Raw genomic sequence first — 27070 nt, forward strand, 5'->3', positions numbered from 1 at the left:
AAAAGGAAGTCACCCTGGATGTTTCAGTGAATCCACAGTACTAGTTTGCAACCACCCCAGGGGGGTGTTTTAATAAATGCTCATCCCTATTGACCAATAGTTACAAGCAAAATGGAGCTAGTTCCACAGATTTCAAGAGCGAAACTAAACTTCAGAAGTTCCTTTTCATTTAAACGAATGAAGGAGTAGAGCCGCAGCAGTACCCCTAGGGGACTGTCATGGAGCTTCTGCAAACACATAAGCCCAGATTTTTTAAGGGTCAGCATTTACTCTTTCAGTATTACAAGAGGTGTGCAGTATGTTGGTATGTCCATTCTGTTCTCTCTCACTCCTACTTGTTTTAGTCACTTGTGAGTGTGCAGAGTTTGTGACTGGCACATCAGTGTTGTGTTTGTTTAATCATCCATGTGTCTTGTTTCTGTTTGTGTAGACTGTGCAGACCTGCTGCTCCACACTGCCATTGTGGTTTTGTTTCTCATCCATTGCCGGCACATGGTGCCTTTTATCCTTCTGTATGGCATGGTGTATGTGGTGTAATGCCATCCCATATGTGTGCTTCTTGTGCCTACTCTTTGTGGTCAATGGAGGTCTTGGTGGGAAGTACCCTGGCTATTGACAACCGCACCATCAAACTGAGCGCAATGAGCAATTGTCGCTCTAGTAATGTAGTGTATGTTATCCTGTGCCCTTGTGGACTGCCCTATGTGGGTGAGACAGGGCGTGAATGTCGGCACCAGATTGGCGAACATAAATTGAATATCAGGAACTTGAAAAGTGGGGCTCCACTTGTTCAACACTGGACTGATGCCAAACATACTGAACTAGACCTTAAATGGTCTATCCTTGAGAAGGTACGTTCTGTAGCAGGGAAGGACAGCACTGCCCTCAGGAAGAAAAAGGAGATCTTTTGGATCTTTCTTCTGAACTCCGTGAACAAGGGGTTAAATGAACATTGTCCCTGGGAAAATGCGATTATATGAAAGATACACCCTTGGAATCGGGTGTGGTTTAAATCGTATTTCTGTCCCCTGCTTTTTTCTTTTCTTTTCTTTACTACCCAGGTGCCAGCTAGCTTGAAGCGGACAGGATTGTCTGCATTGGTCTGTGTCCTGACCTGAGCACCTGAGGCCTGGGCATTAGTTTTGAAATTCACAAGAGTGAATGAGGTAGGGCACGGCCTACATGGCTGTTCAATATTAGAAATGCAACTTTTCTTCACTCTATTCAGATTGCATTGCTGAGCCACCTATTGTTGAGGCTTTATCTTTCAGGGTCTCGCTCTCTGAGAGAAAAAATAGACCTTTCCTTATCGACCTGGGTGTTTCTCTCGATGGCTTAATTATTTTCGCCTTTGCCGGTTTTATTGCAGATACCTTGCCAGTTACTAGTTGGCAAACATTCTGTGCCCGCCCTGAGGCTCCAGTAATGGTTTTTACTCCGTCCTTTGCCCTGTTTGGGCTACTCCCCTTCTGGTCCTCCCATTGGAGGAAAAGTACCCTTGGTCGACATTTAAACTCTGCGGGTATTTATGCCGGGTACTTCCAGGATCGTCTCTCGGCCGGTTTGCGGTTTATCGAGAAGGCTGGCTACAGGCTCCGTTACCCAGTCTGAGAGGCACGTCTTACCGCTAACTGCACCCTTCCTCGAGATCTGGGCTCTTTGGGCTGCGCCTTGATGGGTGAGAGTTATTTGAGACACTTCGTGTCATCTGTGCCTATTTGAAGCTAGACCCCTAGAGAACCTTCTATTGGGGCCTTGAGCATTTTTTTGAGCAATTTGGTTACTGTCCTGTTCCTTATGCAGAGTCTCTACTTTTGTATCCTTCCGGAGCGGAAGCCAAAGATTGAAGCTTTCTGCGACTCTGAGTTATCTTTGAATTTGAGAGAAACTTCTCGAGTGCTAACAGGTAAATCCATTGCGGTTTTTACTATACGTCCAAGTGGTATTTTGGGATTCCTGACGTTTTTTGTTGTTGTTTTTTTTCCCTCGAGGGTGAAAAAACAAGTTCCCAGCCACCTGTGCGCGCAAGTTTACAATTGTAGGAACGATATTCACTCTCCTCTCGATTAATTATCTCTCGACCCAGGAGAATCCCTAATTGCGCGCAATTAGGTTACCTGCCTGTCCCTCATTTGGAGTTCTTCCGTTTGTGCTTTACAGGAGCGGAAGTAAACGATCGAATCTATTTGCAAACCTGAATTTCATGTTAATTCGTGACCAACTCGACGAATCCTAACAGGTAAATCCAGGGCGGGTTTCACTATAGGCCTAAAGCTGTGTTCTGGGATATCTGACGTTTTTTAACAAGTGGGTGAATCCACATTGGTTCCTGTCATCTGGGTGCTTATGCTCGAAACTTCAGGAATTGTCTCCATCTTTATTCCCTCTCTATTATCCCTCTAGATTCCCGAGTGTGGCACGTGGATTTGTCTGTTGTATCGTTCGGATACTCATTTCTTGTTGTTAAAAAAGAAGAGCGTGTCCCGTAGACGTCCTTGCACAGGCAAGAGCAAAACAGCAATGCCAGTGGCCAGTCCAGGGATCACAGTATATCCATGAGAATCTGCACAGGCAAGGGCAAAACAGCAAGGCCAGTGGCCAGTCCGGGGTGCATAGTGAGTACATGCGCATCTGCACAGGCAAGGGCAAAATAGCAAGGCCAGTGGCAGGTCCAGGGTACAGAGTGGGTACATGAGAATCTGCACAGGCAAGGACAAAACAGCAAGGCCAGTTGCCAGTCCAGGGTGCAGAGTGAGTACATGAGAATCTGCACAGGCAAGGGCAAAACAGCAAGGCCAGTGGCCAGTCCAGGGTGCAAAGTGAGTGCATGAGAATCTGCACAGGCAAGGCCAGGACAGCAAGACCAGTGGCCAGTCCAGGGAGCACAGCATATCCATGAGAATCTGCACAGGCAGGGCCAGAGAAGCAGTGAATTACAAGGCCAGTGAGCAGGGCAAAGTGCAGAGTGAGTACATGAGAAGCTACACAGGGAATCGTCCAACACAGCAGAGCAACAAGGCCAGTGGGCAGGGCAAAGTTCAGAGTCTGTCCATGAGAAGCTGCACAGGGTCTCTTTCAACACAGCAGAGCAACAAGGCCAGTGGGCAGGGCAAAGTGCAGAGTCTGTCCATGAGAAGCTGCACAGGGAATCATCCAACGCAGCAGAGCAACAAGGCCAATGGGCAGGGCAAAGTGCAGAGTGAGTAGATGAGAAGCTGCACAGGCAAGGCCAGAACAGCAGTGAATAACAAGGCCAGTGGGCAGGGCAAAGTGCAGAGTCTGTCCATGAGAATCTTCACAGCGAATCGTCCAACACAGCAGAGCAACAAGGCCAGTGGGAAGGGCAAAGTGCAGAGTGAGTACATGAGAAGCTGCACAGGCAAGGCCAGAACAGCAGTGAATAAGAAGGCCAGTGGGCAGGGCAAAGTGCAGAGTCTGTCCATGAGAAGCTGCACAGGCAAGGTCAGAACACCAGTGAATGACAAGGCCAGTGTGCAGGGCAAAGTGCAAAGTCAGTACATGAGAGGCTGAACAGGGAGTGTGTGCGACTATACCCTTCCATGGGCAGAAACACAGTCAGGGGGTTAACAATGGGAAGTACAGGAGCACATGTGTGAGAGACAGGTGTGTGAGGGGGACTACCACTCACACTTGGCTGTCAGGCAGACTTGGAGCTGGCTGTGTGTCGGAGACAGAAGGAGCACTTGACTGGGGAGAGAGAGGCCCTGCTGAGGTAGGGCTATCATTGGGTTGGCAAGCTGGAGGACTGTTTGGACCAGGTGGTGTAGTGGCACATGAAGGTGGAGTCATGCAGAACTGTGACACAGTGTGGGTAGGAGATGTTTGAGGGGTGCCTTTCTACTTCTTGGGGATTCGAAATGGCTTCCCTGTACTGGGAGTAATGGGAAGTGGTGTGGACACAACAGGCATTAACAACAACAAAACCGCATCAGGTGCAGACACTGGCACTCCCTCTGGGTACGTGCTGGACCCTGAGAAACGCTTCATCTGGCTTCGCCTCTGGCCCTCCTTCCCCTGTTTGCCTTGTGTACCTCCTACAGTGCCCTCCTTTCCCTGCTTCACTGGTCTCGGAATGGGAGTCGAGGGGGTAGGGGCATGTGCCTCTGAGCCCTTCTTAGGTGTACCCTTGCCATGCACCACCTCCTCAGTGGTCACATAAACTGCATGCCTCTCTTTGCGTGATGCTTTAGGGACAAGAGAGTCCTTAGCTGGGGATTTCTCTGAGGCATGTGAGCCAGAGGTTTGCTTCTTTGCTTTTTGGGCCTTGCTTTTGACTGACGGGGTTTTGACAATGCATTATGGGCTGGCTTTGCTCTTCTGTGGGATGAGGTCTGCGGGCGGGACCGCTTGGGTTGTTTTTGCTGTGTGCTCCATGTGCTGTATCGTGACTGTGATGTATATGATCTGTGGTCACTATCATCAGACGTGGCCACTACCTGGGGGGTGGACCAAGGCCCTGGAGCAGCAATGGGAGTCTGTGCCTGTTGAAGGGCAGACGTCACTGTGGAGGACAAGGCCTGGACAGTACGGTGCAGCCCACCCATGTCGTCATGTATGTCCTCCAAGTAACCAACTACCTGGGCTAATTGCTTGTCATTGTCTCTGAAGGCATTGAGGAGAGCTGTCTGGCCCACACAAATCTGGTGCAAAAGCTCAACCGACTCTGCACTGAGGGCAGCAGGAGGGACAGGGGCAGGGGCAGCGGTGCCAGGTGTGAATGAAACTCGTCCCCTCTTACTGACACGGACACGGACAGCACCAGAAGAAGTGGATGGGAGGGCCGGCACTGGCTGCTGTGTGGTAGAAGGTGTAGCAGAGTCTCCATTCCCTGTGCCTGCAAACATTGATGCATCCCCGCTGGCATCAGATGATGTGATACTTTGCGTCTCAGGCTGGGATTCCTCCTGCAGACTCCGGTCACCCTCTGAGGCGCTGGTGACATCTGTGTCACTGGGGTCCTCTGCAGCTATAGTGCTAGTCTCACCACCACTGGTGTCTGACTCCTGTCCCTCCGCGGCCACTGGTGAATCCGCATGAGAGAGATGCAGGATCAGGTTAGTGGCAGGAACAGAACAAACCTCTGCAATCAATGCAGTACAAAAGAGGACCAAATCAACATGTTGCACACCACACTCTGCAATCGAATTGCAGAGACTCACTACATAGACCCCAAAAGTGGATGTAACCCTGGTTATCTGTCATGACTGAGCCATGTCATGGCCACACAGCACAACACCCTGCCTGTGACGGAAGTCTACCAGACACACAACTACCTCTGCGCACACCTAGGGACATGGTGTGGGCACACCACTTGTTGCCACTGACAGATCTGGATGGAACAGGAGGGGACAACACAGACACCGATTACGATATGACAGTTCACAATGGCAAATAGCCCATGCTAACCACCATGTTGTACTCTGGGGCCCAAAGACCAGTGCACATTGTTGTCAGATGTGTAGGCCTCAACATTCATGGTGCATGCAATGAACGCATAGATGATGTAACACTCAGATTGGGACCACTGCTGTTCACTCCTAATTTGATTCCCAAGACAATCCCAATGTTGAATAACCATGAAGAGCACAACACAGACGGCAATAGGAATGCACAGCAGGGAGGATCACCTTTGTAAGAACAGTTTGGGCAAATGCATTACACTGGCATCTATCACTGGAGCCACTTACATGACACTGCACTGCACTGCACCACTCCACCAGCATCACGTAGGCTACCGCTGGCACAAGCCCTGTACACATGCATCTGCTCACAGCCAAAGTCACCCTGCCCAAATACTCACCCCTGCCTTGCTGCTGACGCTCCTTCAGACATGCATCCAGCCCAGGATGAGTTCCTGCCAAGATGCAGCCCATCAGTGGTATCATGCTATGCCGTGCCAACCGTCCAGAGCGAGGGAGCAGCCCCAAGCTCATCTCTGCCACGTTCTTTGCCAGTCGACTGATGTCGTCCCACCTCTTCTGACAGTGGGTGCGCCATCAGTTAGATACCCCCAGAGCTCGCACCTTTGCTGCAATGGCCCTCCACAAGGCCTTACGCTGCTGTACCATGAGCTGCAGGCATGAGAGACAAGAGGGGGGAAGGGATGAGTGACACAGTGTCATGTGCCAACATCCATCAGTACAGTAGCAAGACACAAACTCATAACCAACTCTAATCGCTGTCCATCCCGCCTTGGGGTACATCTCACATGGGCACTCTGCATGGGCTAAGCTGATGTGACTGCATGCATTTATGAGGGCGTACACAGTCCCTGCACTTCTCACACACATGCAGGATGACAGCACTGAACCCCCTATGTGGCTTGCACACATCTCCAGTCCTTTGCATGTCTAGCCACAACATACATCACATATCGAGCTGTGCCTGTGGGTAGACTCACTGTGTGCAAGACTGTACAGCACTCAATGTCCATGGCCTGTGAATATATCAGTATGTCATGTGTGTGGTATTGAGGGACATGGACTCACAAACAAAATATAGATCTACACAAGTGTAGTCGTGTGCAATTCACCAGGGCTGAGAGGATGCATAGTTGTATTAGACCGTGAAAAAACATTAGTAAGGACAAGGTAAGTGAAGTGATGTGACCTCGTCTTGGTGGGTGGGCACTGTGCTGACCATCTGGGATCACACTGAGATGGACAACAGGGGCACACACAGCCATTCCGCCAGGGCTGCCTCATTCAAAAGCATCCAATGACCACCTCCGCGGTGGCAGTGCACGCCAAATGCAATTTTCAAAGTGGCATCATGCCACCACAATTATCGTTCCCATTGGCTCAAGGGCATGCTTCATGGCGGTGATGCAGGGGCCCGGGGTGTGCTACTGCGATGGTGCATCTTTCAAAAGCATCCAATGACCGCCTCAGTGGTGGCGGTGCACGCCCACCGTGATTTTTCACTACAATTTAGAGGCAAGCTAGTATTCCGGAAATTGTAGCTATGAAAGCGACCGGTACCTCCATCAGAAGGAATTTCAAATTCAGTACAAGCATTGAGCTTTATGATGCTAGATCCCCTTGCATCTATTCTCAAAGATTCAGTTCGAGGCAGGATACAGCAGCTCTGGTTATGGAAGATTTTGTTTATAAGATAGATCCCTCCATGGTTTTCGTTCTTTCAGTCCTTAATATGCCTTGAATAAGTTTCTCCTTTACCCATGCTATCAAGAAGCCTTGCCTAACCTAACACAATAGGCACAATACAGTATTCAAACACCAAATGATTAAGACAAGAAAATGCCACATTTTTAAATGTATGAACATAAGAGAACCTGATATCCTATTTAATTAACAACAGCAACCACACTATATACTTTTAGTGGTAGGGTCATTTATTTAAAAACGAGGAGTTGAGAATGGTACAGATTAGGGCTAACCAAATCGTTTGTTTAAAGGGTGCACACCATTTTCCTCACTACCTTGAATTGTGAACTGAGAGGTCTTCCAAGATTGGCTAAAGGATGAAGAATAGCAGGTATGACAAAACAAAAGGGCAATGAGACCGCAGAGATTAAGAAGGGTAGAAGCTGTAAGAGTGATTTTGTATATATTTTTTATTTTGTAGATATGTCCAATGTGTTGTCACTAAGGAGCCCTGATGAAAGCCCGCAGAGAAAACCGCGAGGCTAGAAACGCGTTGGCAATTTCAATTTATGATGATAAATAGTTTGTTTGCAAAATAGGGCAATGTGTATTGATTGATTCAGGAAAGGTGAACCGCCAATGAAAAGAAATGTGGTGTATTTTCATATATAGAGGTGTAAAATTGGTTTGGTGCTAAAATTAGCCCTGGAGTTTTTTTGTGACAAATCAGTTTATGTTGATGATGTCAAAATGATAGAAATGTTGTATTTTGTCAAATAATGTCAGTCAAATAATGTGAATGTTTTTTGTGATAAATGTTGTATAAATTAGGCACTATGGGGTCGATTCCGATCCGGTAAAAAGCGCTCCGAATCGTCGTACGGAGCATTTTTTTCCGTACGAATCGTACCCGTAACCGTCTCCGTACGAACGACGTAGTACGATCCACACCCGATGCAGCTATCCGTACGAATCGTACCAGGGACCGTACGAATGAAATTCCCGTACGAATCGCCCTCGGAAGTCGCTGTACGCGACGTTCATACGTTTCGCGGCTGCTTTTTACGACCCGGTAAGTACGATCCGTGTTGTGTACGCTCCGTACAACCCTTTTTCTACGGGAGCTGGAAACTGTCGTACAGTCAGAGTTCGCCCCGAAACAGGTACGGAACGGCCCCCCGGGTACGGCGCGTACCCCCCATGATCACAGGGGTACGTGGCGTACCCCTGCGATCATAAGGGTACGTGCCGTACACCCAGCGTACATGGGGTACGTGCCGTACCCCATGTACGCTGGGTGTACGGCACGTACCCCCCATGTACTCTGGGTGTACGGCACGTACCCCGCATGATCACAGGGGTACGGCGCGTACCCCTGCGATCATGGGGGGTACGCGCCGTACGGTGTGTAGGTGATCGTGCGCTTCTCCGTACGAATCGACGTGTACCGTACGAATCGCGTCCCGGTCGGCCGATCGGGATCGGAATCGTCCGGTCGTACGGCGTACGTACGAGTCGTACGGAAACGGCTCCGGATACGATTCGTACGGACGGGGATTTTACCGGATCGGAATCGACCCCTATATATGTGTTTTTCTAGAAAGATATGAGTTTCCTCATAAAAACATGAAATATAAGTATTGAGAAGAACAAATTGGGTAAATAAATGACCCTACCACTAAAAGTATATAGTGTGGCTGCTGTTGTTAATTAAATAGGATATCAGGTTCTCTCATGTTCATACTTTTATAAATGGCCCTACCTGGTTCCTGTCCATTGGGCCTGACCCCTACCTTGGTCTCACATTTTTAAATGTGGCATTTTTCGGATTGTGACTTAAAATTCAACTTTACCATTAAAGAGGGTTTTAAATTACAATTCTTTAGGCACTTAACTCGACTTTCCTAATTGCTCACAAATGTAATTCATCACCTCTTAAATGTAATAAGGTCCCCCCTAACCCAATGTTATCCTATGGGAGAGGTATGCTTTGCAGTAGTGAGAAACGGATTTAAGAGTTCTTTTACTACATGGACATGTAAAACTTAAAAGTACATGTCCAGTATTTTAAATACACTGCACCCTGCCCTCAGGGCTGTTTAGAGCCTACCATATGGGTGACTTATATGTTTTTGAATGGAACTTTTAGGCCTGGCTAATGGTTTATCATGCCAGGTCCAAATGGCAGTGTAAACTGCACACACATGCTGCAATGGCAGGCCTGAGCATTGCTTACAAGGGCTACGTCAGTGGGTGGCACAATCAGTGCTGCAGGTCTAATAATAGCATTTAATTGACAGGTCCTGGGTAAAATGTAGTGCCACTTTACTATGGACTTACAAGTAAATCAAATGTGCCAACTGGGTATAAGCCAATGTTATCATGTTTTATAGAGAGGGCACACGCACTTTAGCACTATAAAGGAGTGGTAAAGTGTGCAGAGTCCTAAGACCAATAAAAACGAAGTCAGCAAAAACACTGTGAAAACCTCAAAGTCTGTCTGTACAAGCCTCTGTCTGTCTGCGCCGGCTTGTCTGTCTGTCTGTGCAAACCTTTGTCTGTTTGCCAGAGAAAGCCTTTCTGACTGTCTGTCTAACCCTCTGTCTGTCTGTGCATGCCTGTCTGTCTGTGAAAGATTTTGTGGGTGCAAACCTCTGTCTGTCTGTGCATACTTGCCTATGCAAGCTTCTCTGCTGTCTCTCTGTCTGTCCAAGCCTGTCTGTACATGCAAGCCTCTCTGTCTGTGTGTGCAAGCCTATCTGTCCGTCCATCACTCTGTGCAAGTCTCTGTCTGTCTGCTAAGTCTCTCTTTCTGTCTGTCTGAGCAAGCCTCTCTTTCTGTCTGTGCAAGACTACCTACCTGAGCAAGCCCCTCGGTCTGTCCGTGCAAGTCTGTCAGTCTGTTTGTAAGAACGTTTTACCAAATAAAATCGTTAGGACATGCAAGAGGCTGGCAGCCAATGGCAAACTCATTTGATTTTTTATGTCTGTTGTTAGCCAAGACCATTTCATTTTTCTATAGTTATGTGTAAAACATAGTTACATATAGGGGTTTTCAGCCTGACTTCATCCATTAGTCTGTTATGTTATTCACATTTATTTCCAACCACTGCAGCGTGCTTCATTGGGCAGTGGGTTAGCATACTTAAGCCAACGGCTGATTGCTCTTTGATTTAAAGCATGCTGCCCTTTCACAAGGAAGCATACAAAAAAGTGATGGATGAATTCTTGAATTAATCTCAGCCACCAGAAATTACTTGGGCTACTTCCTAGTCTATCGATATTCAACAGAACATGCCACCTCAGTTTGGACTCAGCCATATGCAAATCAGTCTTGACCCTGCTCCAGTAGGAACAGCCCAGCCCAAACTGCCAGGCCAAATCCTCTATGAAACAGAACACAAGCATCCCAGGGCCCAAGTCCTCGTTTGTACTGTTAGTTACAGCAATGCTACTCTGTGCCTGCAGTCTTTTTGCTTTCTTTCATCTGACAAACTCCTCATCCTTTCGTTTGTTCATAATTCCTGTGACCCACAGTCTCTGCCCTTGTAAACACCCTATGTGTGGGAGTCTATTTTGAGCTGTACCTGACTCGTTCTCCTGCACCACATCACAGTTTCTATCTTCATTCATTCTTCATTCTTCATTCTTCATTCTTCATTCTTCATTCTTCATTCAGGCCTCACACCTGTTCCTATCCCTGCAACATGTCTTTTTTCTGGTTGGTCAATTTCTAAGCAGACCAGACACTTTTTAAGAAATGGGCAAAGTGAGCATTTGCCCAGGGCCCCACCTTTCAAGCCCCCCCCCCCCCTTGGAAAAGAAACGTTTTCTCTTGCTATGTGTCTCACTACTGTTTATTTTTATATCTAAAGCTCTCTTCTTCTCTCTCCCTACCACTACCTCGGTCTCTCGTTGGCTATTGTCATTATAAGTTTTTTTTGGGTCTTCAGATAAACATATTTCTACTATATATGTGTGTATTGTTTGGAATCCTGCAGTCTGCAAGCAAAAAAGTAAATAACTACAATTTGAAGACATTATAAACATGGGGGCCCCAAAATATGTTCTGCTCGAGGCATCCAAAGTCTTTAAGATGACACTGATGCAGACAACTTCTTACCCTTAGAGTGCATTTGAATTGTTTTACAGATAATGTAAGGTCCAATGAAAATGTAAAGCTTCTTGTTGGCAGACACAATCCGGGCTGTCACAAAGTACGGAATCTTAAAAGGCACTTGATCCTCAATTCAATTCATTAATGCATGCACTTATCCATGAAAAATCGTCCCACTCAGCACTTCTTCCTTTCATGCACTCACTCACCAACTCATTCAAACATTTAGCGATCCACATACAACCTGTTCACCCATTCATGCAGTGACACACGTTCACACACCTATGTTCCGCTCAGCCATGCACTTACTCAACATTTACCCTGTCTGATTATGGACTTAAATACTTATTTACAAGTCCCTTGTGCTGTTGGTGTCTAACTCTTTATGACGCTCTGGCGGCAGAGAGTGCAGGCCCATATCTGCGAGGCCACGCAAAGCCACTTTGCATGAGATTTCATGGCCTCCTAGATATGGTGTAAGGCAACACAGTGCAAGTCCCTGCATTGCCTTACACTGTGCCCATGGGATTTGATGCATTCCCAGATTTACAACGATCTGTAAACCCGTGAGTGCATCAAAACTGTAAGCCTTGCCAGGGCAGGTGTAAAGAGGAGAAATATATTTATTTCTCCTCGTTATTTCCCCTTTTTACGTGTGCTGCATTCTGGAAAACGCCTACTTGGATTTTTTTGTGCAGGAAGGTGTCCAAAACAATCCTGCGAACAAGGCAGCCAAAACGGCACCAGAGCAGTATGAAAGACAGGAATTCACCATATATCTTAAATAGGCATATTCCTGCCCTTTGCTTTTAATGCAGGGCCGCAGGGCGAAGTCACTTACTGCTCTGCCCTGTGTCAAAAACTCATAAATGAGGCCCTAAGTCTCTCACTTATTAATCAACCAGGCACCCATTTCACAAATCTGTCCATCCATTCATCCACCTATTGAATTACTCCTGCATTCAGTCAGCCGTGGTCCGTGCAGACAAGAGCAGTGGGGCCCGGTTTGGGGGGGGGGGGGAGGGGGGGTTTCCGACATACGACCACGAGGGAAAATTAATTACTTATTTAATTTTCCCTCGTGGTCGTATGTTGAAATGCCCCCACCCAGCCCCACAGCTTCTACCTACACGGACAGTGGGTGCATTCAGTACTCACTCATTCAGTCGATGCAGTGACTGTTTCCCTGGACATCCCAAAGATGTTGGTCCTTTGCTGTAAATCCTCTCTCTCTTCCTCAAATATTTATTCCTCAAAATAAGGAACAAAGGGTGTGCAGTCATAATATCGAGTCTTTTATTTCGACTGGACAGAATATCGAGTAAAAAATATAGAATGGACATAATATCGACTAGACATAATATAGACAACAAAAATATCGAATTTAAGGTAAGTTAATAATATTTTTAATTTTTTGTGTAATATTATTCTGTAGCGGGTTGTGGGTTTATAGGGGAATAGGGTGGGAAGTAATTTAATTATAATTAATTAAATATGTTAATTTATGTATTGATATTTCTTTAGAATTAATTGTTAAATAATTATTAATTGGTAATTAATTAAAATATAATTGGTAATTAATTATAATTGATTAATTGATAAATATGTTAATTTTATTAAATTATTTTCTGTAGCGGGTGGTGGGTTTATAGGGGATTAGGGTGGGAAGTAATTTAATTATAATGAATTAAATATGTTAATTTATGTATTGATATTTCTTTAGAATTAATTGTTAAATAATTATTAATTGGTAATTAATTAAAATATAATTGGTAATTAATTATAATTGATTAATTGATAAATATGTTAGTTTTATTAAATTATTTTCTGTAGCGGGTGGTGGGTTTATAGGGGAATAGGGTGGGAAGTAATTTAAATTCAATTAATTAAATATGTAAATTAATAATAATTGTTAATTAATTATTATTTGGTAAATAATTACAATGTAATTGGTAATTATAAATATTTAAAGAATAAATAAATAATAATTAGTAAATTAATTTCTGTAGTGGGTTGTGAGTTTATAGGGGGATAGGGTGGGGAGTAATTTAATAATAACTAATTAAATATGTTAATTAATTACATTTGTTAATTAATTAATAATTGACCATTAAATAAAATTTACTTCGTAAATAAAAGTAATTGGTTTTGGAAATTAAATTTAAGTTTTGGGTTTTTGGGTAAAGGGGTATTTTTAGGGTTCAGGGTCAGTTTGGGGTTTTTGGGTAAAGGGGTATTTTTAGGGTTCAGGGTCAGTTTTTAGTTTTTGGGTAAAGGGGTATTTTTAGGGTTCAGGGTCAGTTTTTAGTTTTTGGGTAAAGGGGTATTTTTAGGGTTCAGGGTCAGTTTTTAGTTTTTGGGTAAAGGGGTATTTTTAGGGTTCAGGGTCAGTTTTTAGTTTTTGGGTGAAGGGGTATTTTTAGGGTTCAGGGTCAGTTTTCAGTTTTTGGGTAAAGGGGTAATTTTAGCGTTCAGGGTCAGTTTTTAGTTTTTTGGTAAAGGGGTATTTTTAGGGTTCAGGGTCAGTTTTTAGTTTTTGGGTAAAGGGGTATTTTTAGGGTTCAGGGTCAGTTTTTAGTTTTTGGGTAAAGGGGTATTTTTAGGGTTCAGGGTCAGTTTTTAGTTTTTGGGTAAAGGGGTAGTTTTAGGGTTCAGGGTCAGTTTTCAGTTTTTGGGTAAAGGGGTATTTTTAGGGTTCAGGGTCAGTTTTTAGTTTTTGGGTAAAGGGGTATTTTTAGGGTTCAGGGTCAGTTTTTAGTTTTTGGATAAAGGGGTATTTTTAGGGTTCAGGGTCAGTTTTTAGTTTTTGAGTAAAGGGGCATTTTTAGGGTTCAGGGTCAGTTTTGGGTTTTTGGGGTACAGGGGTACAGTGTAAAAATAAAGTAAAATTAAATTTAAATTAAATTAATTTAATGAAATTAAATTAAATTAAATTAAATTATATTATATTAATATGTTTATTTAATAATATGTTTATATATATATATATATATATATATATATATATATATGTATTATTTTTGGTGATATAATTTTTTAATTTATATTAATTATTTATTAATATTACATTTATTTAATAATTATTTCTAAGTTTATATTAAATATATTTATATATATTAATTTTAACTTACTTTTAAGACATTTAAAAAAATCGATATTTTGACAGTCTATATTTTTGTAAGTCGATATTTTGGAGTCGATATTTTAGTACTTACCTGTTTGAAGATAGGCAGTCGATATTTTGTCCCTCGATATTTTAACCTCGATATTTTGGTATCTCGATATTTTTGACGTCGATATTATGTCAGTGATCCGGAACAAAGCAACAAACATTCACTAGCATAGAAAAATAATCCTTGTAATATTATTACACATGATTTCCTTCAAAGTTTGTTACAAAGTTTCTAATATTATTACTCAGAAGTTTGTCAAAGTATGTTTTGTGTATTTATTCGCTGCGGGAAGTCCCTCCTGAGGAATTTCAGAAAAATGGAAAAAGAGGAGGAGGCAGTCTACGAATTAGATAGCAACAGAAGGTTCTATCGTGCAGAACAGTTGGGCCTTCCCACCTTTGCAGAACCTCTTACACACATATTTGCGGCACATGTGCAGTGTGAGGAAATTGCGAGTGGTGAGCCTAGTAAACACAGTGGACCTCATTTATGAGGTTTTGCCGTAGGGAAGGGCAGCAGGCCTTCCTGCTGCGCTTCCCTATGGCAAAAGAAAAGGGCAGGAATGCACCGTATCCATAAGAATCTATAAGATAAGGCGCATTCATGTCCTTTTCCCCGGCGCACAATGGGCTGCCGAGCGCCAACGCAGGCACCTTTGCACAATGGTGCAAGGGTGCCGGCCTTGCGGGGATGATTATTTTTGTAGAGGAAGGGAAACCTCTCTGTACAAAAATAATCACAAGAGGCATTTCCTATTTCTATGTGTGCTGCAGAACACAGCACACATAGAAAAAGGAAAAACAATGAGAAATAAAGATATTTCTCCTCGTTGTGCCTCCCTTACCCTGCCCTGGGCAGGCGTAAGCTTTTGGCGCTGCCTCAGACTTACGATTTCTCGTAAATCTGGGGCAGTGTCAAAAGGTCATGCATGTGGCTTGGAACGCCCCCAGCAACACCCGTTGCACACCCCTTTAACGCAGAACACTGCATTAAAGGGACTGATATTTATCAGGCAGCAGTACGCCCAAAAAAAAGTGGCTTAGTGCTGCCTGATAAATATCACACAGGCTACTGCGCCACGGAACATCACAAAAAGTGACGTTCCGATGGTGCAAGAGGCCTCATACATGAGGCCCAGTGTCCTTCCACTTCATTTTTGTTCTTTTAGAGAGACATTATTTGGGACACTCTTTTGACATCCAATGACATCTTATATTTGACCTATGTCCCACGTTTGGCAACTTGTTTGTTGTAAAGCAGGGAAATAGCAAGAAGTCTGGTCTCTTAGAACCTTGCTTTCTCTCTGTTTGTACCCTTGCCATCTTGACCCCTGAGACCAGAGGTAGCAAGGACAGTGACAGGAGAATCAAAGGACCAGTCATGGGTAACAGCTACTACTCATGACCACTCCTTAAGTTATTACGGACCTTAATCTTCAGGTTCCAAAGTCTTAATAGATTAGAATTTTTTTAATAAAAGAGATTCATCAATGCACTTACAAGAACAGTGCAGTATACAGCAATAATTACATGTGAATAACTATAGATGAGCCCTTTCATTGCGCTTGCCTTTGTGATTAATAAAATATCTTAAATGTTTGTGCGTTTAGTTTGGCAAGTATACTGGGTGTAGTACAGATCGGACTGCCAGAATTAAGAGGAAGAGATTGCGAAACGTGAAAACATGACCAAAGAATTCTGAACTAATAAGTCACATGTGTTTTTTGTCAACACAATAGGAAGAGGAAGGGAACGGTTGACTGTGGTTCAGACCTTCTCTGTAGGTTTATGCTAGAATAATATATTTGACAGCAAATGTGTGAAATGCGATGCTAGGCTCTTATTGTTTTTGTTATATAAAAATGTGAGTGACCCGCACGACTGTGGCTGCAGGCTCAGCTGGACTTCCCTTGTTCAGCTCCCATGGACACTGATGTTGATTCTACTTATAAAAAAATATTTCTCTTGTGTTAATGCAGAACTCTTGCAGGACATCACAATGTTGTCATCTTCTTAAGACCACCACAGGGAACAACCTCGCCTGTCCTTAAATCTGAAGGGCATATAGACAAAAACTGCACTTTGTAGTCCATTTATTAGTACTACTTTAGTACTACTGACTACTGCAAAATGCTATTCACTAAGCAGCATGCAGGTGTCTCCGCCTCTGCCTTTGTTATCTTTACTACGTGGAGCGCTCACCATAATTGTGGCGCTCTCTCCAAACGTATGCATATATTCTAGCAGTAAACGTAGGATGAGCAGGGAAAATGCCTGGAAACTGGGAATACTTACAACTTACTGATATGGATTTACAGCGGGACAAAGAGGGATTTAGGGAGGTAAAGGAGGAGTTTAGGAATGGTCAAAGCTATACTGCAGGTCAAATGGGCCCCAAACATTAGTAAAAGAAATTCCAGCTCAGCTTTGGAGTAAGTGCAGCGCCACACATGGCCAGCCACTGGTACTGTAACACACGTCTGTAGAATATAATGGAGTCAACAAAGTACTATAGAATTATATTGGAAAATATTGGAAATAAATGCACTAATATTTCATTTTTAAGCTCCAAAAGTGTAACAAAAAAGGAAATCCTGTGTAATAATATTACACGGGTTATGTTTCTATGCCAATGAATGTTTGTTGCTTTGTACCTTATTTTGAGGGATAAATATTTGAGGAAGAGAGAGAGGATTTACAGCAAAGGACCAACATCTTTGGGATGTTCAGGGAAACAGTCACTGCCAGATACGGCATCTCTCCTGAAGTGGTCCTTGGTAAGGTTGCAGAATGGGAGCAGTATCTTGATACACCTACAGCCCACCCCCAGTCTATCTCTGCATATGTCAAACTACTGGCTGCACTCAATTTATGGCCACCATCAGGTTACCTCTGCCAAAGAAGGTTCACAGAATCAAGCCCCTGGCCAAAATATTTGCAGCGTGCTCTCAACACCTTGAACCTGAATTCTGGACTTGCAGTTCACCCGCTGGTGACATACCTCTAGTTGAAGTGCATCTTAAAACCTCATGTATAGTTCAAAGTGCCCGACTTTCAGGAAGCAATGCAAACTCTTGGGCATTTGGGTTTGCTTCAATCATACAAGGCAGCAGCTCTCCAGCTTATCGTTAAGGCCCCCATGGGCAGGACAGCTGAAATACACATACTCTAATGAGACTACTGAATCTGCCATTATGGTGATGTATAGTGTATTTGAAATCTAAGAATGGGGGCAGCCGCAGTGTCATCTGTGCACGGATGCAACTGCATCCCTGAGCCATCTATTATGCTCCTGTCCTGCCCTGATAACTGATAGATGCATTTTGCTGAGGAAATGTTCCTAAAGCATGATTTAAGAACCTACAGGAAAGCAGTTATCTACACCTACACATGTGATGTACCAGTGGAGTTAGTGAAAATGGAAAAATACTATTCCATAGTACGGAACCGGCTAAGGAAATGTAACATTTGACTTTTGCTAGCTATATATCTGCTGTCAGAACTTTTTTATAGGAGCCACTTCATCAAGGCATGCTGCAGTTTGGTTTGAACTTGAAGTGCTGCTATGACACCTGGATTTTAGCTTTTCTATTTTGCACTAACTGATACGGAACAGGTGGTCGTAGAAAAGGTGTTTATGAAATCTCTGCACCTTAAACCAAATCAACAGCCATACACTTTTCACCAGATCTTTAGAAAGGCACTATCGGATTGGTAATGCCCTCCCATGAATGCTGCTTAAAAGGATGCACATTAATGCACACTGTACTCTTGTATGATCCCTTAATGCTGTTTTAAATTTGTACTTCTGTTCAAATTTTTCACTCATCCTCTCGTTGCATATACCACCGTGCAATGGGATCAATCAATGGTGCTGATAATACTCATGCATTTTAGATTAAATCTTACACTTTACATTTTGCACCATGGGCATCTTGTGTATTTATGTATTCACATCGGGTGGTCGTACAAGTTGGTTGAAGTAACAGGCACAATATCACCTTATGCGAATAATCGTGTCACTTCTATTATTTTTTTTATTTACACTGCAGTTTTAGGATATTTTTGACATTCTTCACAATTTATGCCCACCTGGGGCCGTCTTGTGCATTGTGATGGTTTGCGCCCGGTTCAAACAATCCCATTGCGCCCTATTATGATGTATGAGCTGCCCCAGGGCAGCCGCGAACTCTCGCGCTCCAGGGCAGCGCATTCATGTGAAAACACGGAGCAGCTGCTCCATGTTTTCACAGGGCTGGCAGTAGTTCCCTGCACTTTTACAGGGTAATAATAGCGATCCCCTTGCGGATGGGTGGAGTCAGTGATTGTACCCGCCTGCAAGGGTATTTCTGGGGGGTCCATGGGACCTCCTCTACCCCTTGCTTTGTTCACCCTAAGTTGGCAGGGTATGCCCAGACTTGGGTCCCTTTCTTCACTTTGCCACTGTATTCAAGCTAGCCTGGCTGATGAAGGTTGATTAGCCAGAAATCGGTTCCAGGATGCTTGCTTCCGGTCCAGGGAAGACATGGCTTGGCAGTTCAGGCTGGAATGTTCCAATGAGGCACAGGGTCAGACTGATTTGCATATGGCCATGTCTGAACTTGGGTGGCGGAGTGAGCTAAAGAATGATGATGGATTAAACCCAGATCAGTTCAGTTGACTGGGGGTGAGTGCTTGTATTGTTCAACATTCCGTCCATCATCCCCTTTTGGTTTTGCTTTGTTCGCCCTAAGTTGGCAGTGAATATGGCCAGACGTGGGTCCCTTGCTCACTTTGCCACTGGATTCAAGCTAGCCTGGCTGATGACGGCTGATTAGCCAGAAACTGGTCCCAGGATGCTGGTTTCTGGTCCAGGGAAGACATGGCTTGGCAGTTTGGGCTGGACTGTTCCCATGAGGCACAGGGTCAGACTGATTTGCATATGGCCATGTCTGAACTGGAGTGGTGGAGTGAGCTAAAGAATGACGATGGATTAAACTCAGATCAGTTGACTGGGGGGGAATGCTTGCATTGTTCAACACTCCGTCCATCATCCCCTTTGGTTTTGCTTTGTTTGCCCTAAGTTGGTAGGGTATGCCCAGACCTGGGTCCCTCGCTCACTTTGCCACTAGATTCAAGCTAGCCTGGCTGATGACGGCTGAAACCAGTCCCAGGGTTATTTTTTCCGGTCCAGGGAAGACATGGCTTGGCAGTTCGGGCTGGACTGTTCCCATGAGGCACAGGGTCAGACTGATTTGCAGATGGCCACATCTGAACTGGGGTGGTGGTGTATGAGAAAGTAAAACAGCAATATCAAACATCTATTTTCCAATTAAGAGTACACATATATTCTAGGTGCAAATACGGATAGTCCACAACATAATATGGAATTTTTTTAATTTAATTTAATTTTATTTTTATATTGATTCATGATGTAGCTCATTCTTTTCTTCTTCAGCTGTGCAAATTCAATTAATATGTAAAATTATACCTGTATATCCACATTTTATATTCACAAATTCTATACATGTCTTTACAGCTCAAATCAGAGAAATGTGAAGGATAATAAGCAATAATTCTATGAAAACAATGGATAATTTGATGACGGCAAGTGGCAGAATAGGAACTACGCGTGTTTCGGCACTGCTGCCTTCATCAGGAAACTGTCTATTTGCACAACTATTAAGTGAAAAAGAGATAGAAAATACAAAGCAACAAATTATTCATTTACACAAACAATTGAAGCACCTAGATTATTTACTTTGTATACTATTTACATTGGTCAATTTATATTTACAATATATACACGGCATCAATTTCCCACAGATTATTTGACTATCTACAGCTTATGATTGAACCTGTTATCTAACCATGGATCTAGTTACCCTATATCTGCATGTTGTTGCCTTATTACATCAAACTCGTTTGTAATTCATATTCAGGCTATTATTCAAATATATTCAAACCGGAAAAATGCATTGGGAAACATTGAAAATAAAAATAAAATCAAGCTAAAAGAGAGACAAAGAGATATACAGATGAAAAGAAAGAGAATAGACAATAGAAAATAGATAGAAGAAAAAGTAGACTGTTAGAGCAAACAACAAAGCCCATTAAAATCTCCGATTTCACACAGAACACAAAGAACATGAGAAGTAGACAAGCTGTACTTTTATTATTTTTATATTCAAGTAAGGTCACAAAATGGTGTGCAGTCATGTGTTCTGTTTGAGATTTGTTCTAATAGACCATGTGTAATTAGCCTCTGTTATTTGAGTGTTATGAAAGGAACGAAAGTTTAAAAATGCTATCATGGATGCATTGTTGTAGTTTTACTTGGATTTGCTAATCATCTTGTCTGTGCATAATTTATAAGATTTTCAAATTCTTTATTTTGAGTCAACATATCAGTTAAAACACAACTTTTTTTCTGATCTGGTATATTTCATTTTAGTCAAACTTAGTTTAGGTGACACTGGAGGGCAGATTTACAAGCCCCTTGCACCACTTTTGCATCACTTTTAACATGGGAAAAGTGACGCAAAAGTGGCGCAGGGGGCTTGTAAATTTGCCCCTGGGTATCTTTACCTTGCTTTCATAATGAAATATTTCTTTCCTTTAAAAACATCTAAATTCTCCCAATTTTTAAATAAATGTGTAAAAATGTGACCCTTTATTCCACAATAATGCGTAATACTTTGGAATGCAGTGTTGCCTTATACAATCACCTCTAATATATAACAGGCAATGTGTTGAAGATATTGTCTAACTCTAAGTGTTAAACAGCATATACATGAACATTCGATTCCCTGGCTATTTTCAAAATTTGTCTGTGATGCATTAATGATACTGCAAGGGCGGGAAGAGTTATTTCATATATATTACGCCCAAACTAACGCTGTCAAAATGTATTCATCTGCAAATGCTGCACGGCAAAGGCTCTGGATTTTATACTTCCAACAGTTGTAACTGCTGCAATGAAAAAAGAGTATATCCAGTTAATATTTATTTAACAACCATTCCAAGGAAACACAGTTTCGAATGCAGGCCTAAAACCTGTGATGAAATACTTACAGACATACAATTCGAAACTGGCACGTGGTAGCTTTTTCCACGGGGTATCCTCACCAGCTGTCAGAAGTGGGAAAAACGACTCTTGCATTAACACAACCACATTGCCTCAGATCGCTAGAGCAAGTCTCAATAATGCAGAGCACCATTTTGAGGCTACTCACAAACTGGAAACGATGTATTTCGTGTGTACCCATATAGTCTGTAAGTCCCTAACCGTTACAGTATTCTACTTCATCAGAGGTAAAGCATATGTACAAGGTCATGCCACGTGTCTATGCCAAAGGCTCCAAAAGAGTATGTCCCATGAGTACAGCTGAGGCCACCAAAACATTGTCAAATAACCTCATTGCTGACCATGATCGATAGTTTAACTCATGTTCAACATATAAAGTCTCATGTCAGGATCACAAAGCCAATGTGTATCTTCAATCAGACTGACCAAGAATGGAAATTACAGTTCCTATTATTTGCATACAGTAAGTAGTTATATAGTCCTCAAATCTCATGCCTGTTTAGAGAGCTTTACAGTGTCTGCTTATAAATGTACAGTATGAACATAGGGCAAACTACAAAGACCCTTATTGATGACTTCAGCACCCTGCCTTCTGATGTCATATTCTGTGTGTCATTTTTTCGTGAAATGCTTCACCAAATGGGCACCTTCAACCTTGCATCTTATCCTGCTCTGATGTTAACATATTCTCTGACCAACATATAGCAGATTGCTAAGTCATATGATGCCATAACATACGTTTTTGCATTTCAATTAGTAAAAGACCTCAATGTGAAATTCTTTATGGTGGTTGCCAGTACTTCGGTGTTAGTAGTGAATTTACTCTCTTGGCAGTTTCCATGTTTGTAGTGTCCCAAAAGTTCAGGTATGCCACAACATGCCTTAACTGTTGTTCATGGTCTGGTGTCCTTTTGAGCTCCTACAACATAATCTCTAATGTTTTTGTTCTGTCTAAATGTAAATAAGGGTAGGTTCTTGATGGGTTCCTCAAGTAAACACCAGTGTCTATTAATGATTCTCTAGATATCATTGCTTATGGGATTAAATGTGCATACCATCACTATGTGATTGTTCCCGCTATTCCAGGTCTAAGGTGTTAAAATAGTTTCTCTATGGTAGAACCAAACATGTCAGATGGCTGGGTGCTGATGTGATTAAACTGGGCATGGAAGAAGGAAACATCATGGCATTGTTGAATATCAGAAAGTACAAATGGATAAATATCTCACCAAGCACCCACATGGGTCTTAATGATGTGCTTGACTTGTGTTGCCTGTCAGTACAAAATGTGACGTACCACGTGACCTATTTGCTACTTGCTGTCTTCCTTAATTAGTGTGTGAAACATTGCTGCACATTTTGGATCTAATTAGCGAACATATATTAGCTAAGGCATCACTCAATGGGTACGTCATTGACATAATTTGTTCTCACGTCATCAATAAGGATATTTGTGTTTTGCCCAATGTTGATACTCCCCAGTCAAAACCGATTGCGGTCATCCACCAAACATTTTATACATTAGTACTGAGAATAAACACTTTTTACAATTTTATAGACATAAAAAACCTGCACTAAAGTGCAGATAATTATATTATCAAAATAAACAATTTCTGGCAGTAACAATTAGTTATTTGTACGTTTAAGTCCTAGCCCTTCCAACAAGGGAAGGACAGTTAGTATGCCAGACATTTGCCCAAAGGCCCTCATCCTACAGAAGGATATGACTTCCATCCCAAAGAGTTCCACAAGCCCATTCTTTAGTGTTTCATCCCTCAGAGTTCTATTACACCATCATCACATTACATCACCACATTACATTTTAACACACTTTTATAGGTCATGATCATGACACATAGATACAATCTGATGATTTTATTTCAGGCTCTGGATTTTTGGGAAATTAAGGACTGCTTTAAATTAATGCTTGGATAGTGAAAAATAATGTTCACAGACAGAAGAATACAGTGTGTTGACAGGTAAAACACACAGCACAACGATTACAATGTACAACAACATGCCCCTCCAATAATCACGTGTTTCCTTGATCTCTCCATTAGGTGCCTCTGTATGGTCTCTTTTCACACCCCTCTCACCTGAAGCTACCAGACTATTTTTTTTCTCGTAGTTTTATATAGTGCAAGATTGACCCGAAGGTATCAGTGGACTTTACGTGAACACCATTTGTGAGACAGATGAACGCATTATTTTTTGTTGGGCACGGGGAGATTAAGGGCCATATTATCAAGAACGACGTTAAAATTATCGCCGCTTTAGCGGCCGGAAACTGCCGCCAAAGCGGCGATAATGGCCTTGATAATATGCCTTTGTGAATTCCCATAGAAGCCCAGGTTCAGACCAGAAGATGGGCTTCTATGGGAATTCACAAGGGCATATTATCAAGCCCCTTATCGCTGCTTTAGTCAGTTTTCTGCAGCTAAAGCAGAGATAATTTTAACGCCCTTCTTAATAATATTCCCCTTAAGTGATTTGCCCAGAATCACATGATGGTGAGCGTCCCTGTCGAGACTCGAACCCTTTGCCGCAGCCCCAAGGACGACTGCTCTAGCGTAAGACCACATCTCCTCACAGTATTACGTTATTATTATTAATGTATATTTACAAAGGGCCTGCCAGTTGCAAGGTGTCGGTCCGGTCACTACCCTTTTTATACACCCCTCTTCCATGATGTTGCATGGCCCACTCCACTGCCCACCTCCTAGCATATTTCCTGTCACAATTGTATTTGCTTCCATTAGCTTGCTTCACGCGAATTTCTTTTTCAGCATTTTAATTTCAGCCACTTTCTTCTAATTACTAAAACAAAGGAAATGGATGGTTCATACCAAGGAAATACCGTGAAGATATTCTTAAAATAGGCCCAAGTGAAATGGCGGATACACATCTGTATTTACTACAAGAGGCACGCACTGATTTCTGCTAAATGCAGGGAATGACATTCATCCTGTATCCGATGCTTCAGGCCATGTCATTTGCAATTTCCTTTGTTTGCTTTGCCCATGATGGCTGCAGGCCAGCCTGTAAAAGATCTCAAAATGATCTTGATTGTTTTAGAAACAGTGCTCTGCAAGCTGTGGGGTAGGCCCAGGAAGCACTAGGGGCAGAGGAGGTTTTTAACAGGGAAAGCAGAACATAATTTCAAGGTTAACTATGTCATGTTAGAAAATGAAAGCTAACATTGACAGAAATTATCACACTTTTTATTTATTTATTTTTTATTTACCGGATTTCTAGAGCGCATGGCTGCCCGTGAGCGTCCCAGCGCTGAATAAGTACAGGCAGAGTTGGAAGAGGGAGGCTCATGTGAACAGCCAAGTCTTCAGGGACCTACGAAAGGCCAAAAGGTTGGGTTGTACCCGGAAATCAGGAGGAAGGGAGTTCCACAGTCTGGAGGCGTTGTACGAGAAACGTCGACCTCCTGATCGTGCTCTTCTGATCTTAGGGGGCAGAGTTAAATGGGCGTTGGTAGATCGGAGGGGTCTGGCAGTGGTATATGGAGTCACCAGATCTCTGAGAATGGGAGGGGCTTTCCCATTGAGGATTTTGTGCGTTAGGCAAAGCGCCTTAAACTGCACTCTTTCCGCCACAGGCAGCCAGTGGAGCGCTCTAATGGCGGGCTTAGCTGAACACCGGCTCTTGGTATTAGTCAAGATCCGTGCGGCCGCATTCTGCACTACCTGGAGTTTCGCAACGGCTTTCCGAGGGGCACCCAGATACAGTGCATTGCCGTAGTCCAGCCGAGACAGAATGAGGCCTTGGATAAGGAGTTTCCTTGATGGGAAAGGGAGCAGGGGTAGGATTTTCCGAGTGGAACGCAGAAGCCCGTGGCAGACCCCGGCCGTTTTTCTTGCTTGGGTATGCATGGTCAGATTTTGGTCAAGCCATACTCCGAGGCTTTTAATCTCGGATTTAGGAGTTGGGGGCATACCCATGCATGGGGGCCAAAGAGAGTCTGGCCGGAAATGGGACGGATTCCCCATTACCAGTATCTCAGTCTTGTCGCTGTTAAGCTTCAAGTGAGAACTGTCCATCCAGCTGACTATGTCTCTCAAACAGGAGTAGAGATCGGTGTTAGGGTTACTCTGCTGAGAGAGAGAAACAACCAGCTGGGTGTCGTCGGCATACGTTAAGAGTTTGATGCCATGAGAGGTGACCATTTTTTCCAGCGGGGACATGTATACGTTATAGAGCGTAGGGCTCAACGAGGAGCCCTGTGACACTCCGCAGCGTATCGGGGTCTCCCTGGAAGTATAGCTACCCTCTATCACCTGAAATGAGCGATCATGCAGAAAGGATTTAAGCCAGGACAGGGCAACATCGGTGATCCCAAGATCTCTGAGTTGCTGGCTCAGGATTTGGTGGTTGACCGTGTCGAAGGCCGCGCTCAGATCCAGGAGGATCACTGCCACTGATCCTCCTGCGTCCATGATCTTCCTGGCCTCCTCGACCACCGTCACCATTGCAATTTCCGTGCCCTGGCCAGGACGAAAACCTGTCTGTGATGGTCAAGTTAGGCATATGTGGGAAAGAGCAGTTTTATTGTGTTTAACTCTCCATATATCTCCCTCGATTGTATGTTGATATTCGATATTAAGAAACCGATATCCGTACAGGTCGATATTAAAGACTGAATATTCAGATAGTACACAAACATAATTAAATTTTTTACTACATTCCTTTTAGGAAGTGATTCAAAACTAAATAAAATATTTAATTTTTTTCTGAATGTATAGAGTTTTGCATATTCATTATGCGAAACTAACAGCTATTAAATGTGGAAAGAGAACAACACAAAAAAAATCAACCTTTATTTCTTATTTATAAAATGAATAAAGCACAAACTGTCGTAAAAATGATATCCTGGTGCTAGCCTACCAAGTGTTATCTTTTAAAAAAAAATTTTTTTTATTGAAAATGTATAGGAATTATAGACATACAATACACTCGATTGTAACTACATGTCCTAAAATATTGCAAAAAATAGTAGATCATCTTAAGTTAAAGTGCGGTGTGCTAAATAATATGGGGCAGATTCACAAGCCCCTTGCACCACTTTTGCGTCACTTTTCCCATATTAAAAGTGACGCAAAAGTGGTGCAAGGGGCTTGTAAATCTGCCCCTATCAATTTTAAATATATGTTCCAGAATATTCAACAATAAATCATTGTAGGCTTAAGATACAAAATTATAGATATTATCAAGTAAAAATATATGTTCCAGAATATTCAACAATAAAATTGGTACATTCATGTGAGGCGCTAAAAAGATCATCTTAAAAGGGTACCCAATATCACAAAAATAAATCCCCCTCTGTTCTATCTCTCTATACCAGATATAATCTAGATCGAGAATATATTAATCAAGCGCAGTTTTTATACAACCAATAAGTATATCAGAATAAAACTACCATTTCTCTATCTGACAAATAAAAACTAAATTCATTAGGATTATATCCACTGGTTGTGAATTGCGACAGAAAAAAGTGCGAAGTGCATGTAAACAAGTAAGCAAAAACCCCCTTTCTATTATAAGCAATCCGGTTTCCGCATAGCTCCTCCTTACATTCC

The sequence above is a fragment of the Lissotriton helveticus genome, chromosome 4_1 (assembly GCF_964261635.1).
Source record: "Lissotriton helveticus chromosome 4_1, aLisHel1.1, whole genome shotgun sequence".
Lineage (NCBI taxonomy): Eukaryota > Metazoa > Chordata > Amphibia > Caudata > Salamandridae > Lissotriton > Lissotriton helveticus.